General features: G+C 33.6%; 1 pseudogene; it reads left to right on the top strand.

The window, feature by feature from the left end:
* Nucleotides 1-576, top strand: LOC145811131 (dirigent protein 23 pseudogene; annotated as a pseudogene).
* The last annotated feature ends 3772 nt before the right edge of the window (nucleotides 577-4348 follow it).

The following is a 4348-nucleotide window of genomic DNA, read 5'->3' as shown; positions in this document are numbered from 1 at the left end:
ATGGCTAGACTAGATCTTGTTATTGTGATGTTCATCTCTCTGGTGCTAAGAATGGCATTGGTTCAAAGCCAAGATGGGCCTAACAAAGTGAACTGGGCCACCAGAGTTGACAATCAAAATGAGGTTGTCACCACCCTCCAATTCTATTTCCACGACACCTTGAGTGGCAAGAACCCAAGCGTAGTTAGGGTGGCTCAAGCTGTCACCACCAACAATTCATCGACCCTTTTCGGTCTTGTGGCTATGGCCGACGACCCATTAACGGAGGGGCCAGACCCCTCGTCGAAGCTTGTGGGCCGAGCCCAGGGACTGAACGGCTCGGCCAGCCAGACCGAGCTTGCTTTCATCTTGGCCATGAACTTTGGCTTCCTAGAAGGGACATACAATAGCAGCTCTATCAGCCTAGATGGCCTAGACTCTGCCTCGGTCCCAGTACGTGAAATCGCCGTAGTTGGTGGTACCGGGGTTTTCCGGCTTGCACGTGGACATGCCATTGCGAAAACGTACTCGGTTAATTTTACAACCGGTGATGCCATTGTTGGGTACAATGTTACTGTTGTTACTCCAAAATTTTAACAATGTTGTTACAACTGCGTCCAAATTTTACATTTATAAATGTGCAAATAAGGGGGAGAAATGACTCTCATCCTATCTTTATTCTGAATACAGTAATTTTAGTAATCCAGAAAATGTGATAAGAAAGGTAATGTACTCTTTTGAATAATGTGATTTCATTATTTAAGGTTAAAAAAAAAAAAAAAAAAAAATACAATCCAAGTGAGCCAGAATAATTTTTTCCCTCCCGAACACGGCCTTCTCTCTGTTTGTGTTGTTCTTTTCTCTTTCAGTTCATCACTACCAACACTGCAAACATCACTGACTTCCATTTACACAAACTCAAAACAAGATTCTCCATTGGACAAATACCACCATGGAATTAAAAATATATATTTAAAACGGCTTTAAAACACCACCAGTCGCAACCACCTACAGAAACCTAACAAAATGAAGGGGAAATTCCAAGAGAAAAGTAACAAAAAACACAACAAACTAAAATCAAACCCGGGAGACTCGTTAATTGAGGAGTGTGTTGTGCGAATTTTCAAAACTGAAAATTTGATTCAATCTAATCTCATCCAGAAAAAAAATCAAATATGAAATTTCGGATTTAATCAAAAAGTACTTTAAAGCATTTGGCGTCGCCGCCGTTAGAGAAGAAGTTGAATTTGTGTGGGAAGCTAACCAAATGACAAGGAGCAAGGAAAAAACAGGAAAAAGCAAACATTAAGGCAAGCATAAGCAGCCATAGTTCCAGCCCACCTCAGCAGCAAACATTAATGCTGTGTTTGGTTGGAGGATTTGACGAGGGACTTGGAAAGGAAAATGAAAAATGTAAGTAAAATATGAATAAAATATACTTATGTTTCACCTAATTTCACACAATTTTTCCCTTTCTATTCCAAATCTCTCTCTAAATTCTCCAACCAAATACAGCGTAAGGCACCAAAAATCCAAACGAAAAAGCAGAGCAATCACTGGCCTTGCCGATCCACTTGTTCAATATAATTTATGTGAACCAGCAAAAATTAGGCTTTCTAAATTTTTTAATATGAAGCAGAAGATATTATTTGATCTTCTCTTCTTTTTCAATTACTTATGATCCGATTGAGTGTACAAGCAACAATAATAGCAAGGGATAAATTTTGGTAAATACTTGATTTGATACAAGTTTGATAAATGGATTGCATCTTATTTTTATCAAAATCTTCATCAAATATAAATTTGATGAATGATTAGAGATGCAAGTAATTGAAAAAAAAAATGTTAATTACATCATTGGTTTTTGAAGAAGACATTATGTGATTTCTAATATTTTAATTGTCATTTTGATTCTTAAAATGTTTAAATAGAGTGTTTTGACTTGAAATGAAATATTTATAAAAAGGTCATTTCATTCTGTTTAGAATTATTGAGAAATTTTGTTTGTATAACATTACTCTTCAAATTAAAGGTTCTATTTTTTTTTTCTTTAAAATGCAGTTCAAATGCATTTTTATTAGGGGATTTTTTCAAGATCCTTGGTATTAAGATTTTATAGCATAAAAGACATTTAATATTTTTATAATGTCTAAGGACCCTCAACATTGATCCAGAGAAAATTCGATTCAGAGAATTTCTCTAAACAAATCACAGAGAAAATTCTAAATTTCTTTGGACACATCACAGAGAAAATTTCAAATTTCTCTGGACACATATGCCCCGTTTGATAAAGCTGTGGAAAAGTGATTATAGATTATAACTTAACAGATTATGACTTATAGCTGTAAACATAAGCTGTTAACTTGTTTGGTGCAGCTGTGAGATTATAAATTTAAGTAGCAGAGTAGTGTTTGGTTGATAAGCTGTAAAACAACCTTTTGATGTGTAATTGTCCTTTTACACTTATATAATATAAAAATGATTATTCTGTCATTTTTTTAGTTTTAATTTTAAAAAAAAATTATTTCATTAATAAAAGTTAATATAATTAGTATTACATAAATTATTATTTTAATTTTTTCATTATAAATCAATTAGTATAAAATTATTTCATTTTTTCACTATAAATTAATTAGTGTCAATGTAACAACCCGACCTCTGATTAATGTTAATCCATGATTAATCAGGCCTAATTAATAATTAAGGTGAAATTCTGAATTAAACTACATGTGTGTGTTCATTGTTTGTGTTTATATCTGTTAGGCGTAGGAAGATCTGTTCACGTTCTAGTTTCGGTTTGCAAATTGGAGGCCTTATCGGTGTCCGAATTAGAAATTGACTTGATTTATGTGCTAATTAGGATTTATAGAATTTTATGGTAGGTTTAATTAAAATTCAGTTTAGAACGATTAAATTAGATTAAATTAATGCTCATTTGATTCAATTTGGTCCACCACCACCAAATAAACTATTTGACCCCATTAATTCTATTTAGCACTCCACTTCTCCTCACCTTTAACCCCCAAACGAGAGAGAGAGAGAGAGAGAGAGAGAGAGAGAGAGAGAGAGAGAGAGGGAGGGAGGGAAAAGCTTAGGTTCAATTCTAAGAGGTTAGAAGAGAAGAGAATTGCTAGGAAGGATCAAGAGTTGGAAGGATTTGGTGGTTAATTGTTGGATTCGGCTAAATGAAGGGAATTGTGTACTCTAGGTAAGGGATCAAGCTTTTAGTTGTATAATTGAATTTGGTTCTACTAAGATTCAAGTGAAATGTTGAACTCATTCAAGTGAAATGTTGAACTCATAGAGAAATTTTACACATCTCTAATAGCAAGTTTCTTTGGGCACATCACATAAAAAATTTTACATATCACCAACACCAAATTTCTTTGGATTCAAAGCAGAAAAAATTGAAATTTCTCTGAGTTTAAATTAGAGAAAATTTTTTCCTTTTCCTTTTCTTATTTCAACTTCGGTTTATTAACAATACTGTTGTTGTTGACCATTGTTCCATATCCAGTTTATGCAACTATTTATGTATAAACTAATATTTCTACAAAACCCTTTACAATGACATTAGAATTAGACATTCAAAAAATACAAGGACCAACCAACATTCCAACCCTTAGTGAGCATTTTGTGTTGTATGATTTTCCTACTTGGCTAGATTTGGATAAGCTTAGCCGCCTTGATCTCGCACGTCTCTAAACATCGAAAGAAATGAGTTGAACCCTTCAGATGAAGCCCTGCCCAAGAAATGAGTTGAACCCTTCAGATGAAGCCCTACCCAAGGGATCTTAGACTAATTTTCCCTTTTTATTAATATGACATCGTTACTCTAGGCAATTTTTTTTCTTTAAACTCACTATAACAATTTACACTTTTGGCGACCAAATTTGGCGACTAAAAGGGATTTAGTCGCCAAAAGTTCAATTTTTTGCTACTAAAAATTATTTTGGTCGCCGTTGGTTCAAGTTTTTGCTACTAAAATATTTTAGTCGACATATACTATTTATTGGCAACTAAAAAAAACATTAGTCGGTAAATTTTTCACAATAGGCGACTAAAAACATTATTAGTCACCGTTACTCTAGTTTTTCAGTTACTGAATTTTTTTTTAATTGTAGTATACTAATTTTTGCTGACTAAAATAAATTTAGTCGCCAAATAAGAGCAACATTTGCACTATTACTCTTTGGTGACTAAAGAATTTGGTCGGCAAATATGCAGTTTGGCGACTAAAAAATATTTAGTCGCGGTATACTGAATTTTTTCCGACAAAAGACCAATTAATCGCCAAATAGTCAACTTATGGCGACTAAAAAACCTTTTAGACGCTAAAAGATTTATAAGATTTAGACGCTAAAAAACC

This window comes from Camellia sinensis, chromosome 2 (genome assembly GCF_055761805.1).
Source record: "Camellia sinensis isolate YWXY chromosome 2, ASM5576180v1, whole genome shotgun sequence".
NCBI classification, from domain to species: Eukaryota; Viridiplantae; Streptophyta; class Magnoliopsida; order Ericales; family Theaceae; genus Camellia; species Camellia sinensis.
The sequence above is the reverse complement of the archived record's forward strand: the minus strand, read 5'-3'. Positions and strand labels throughout refer to the sequence as shown.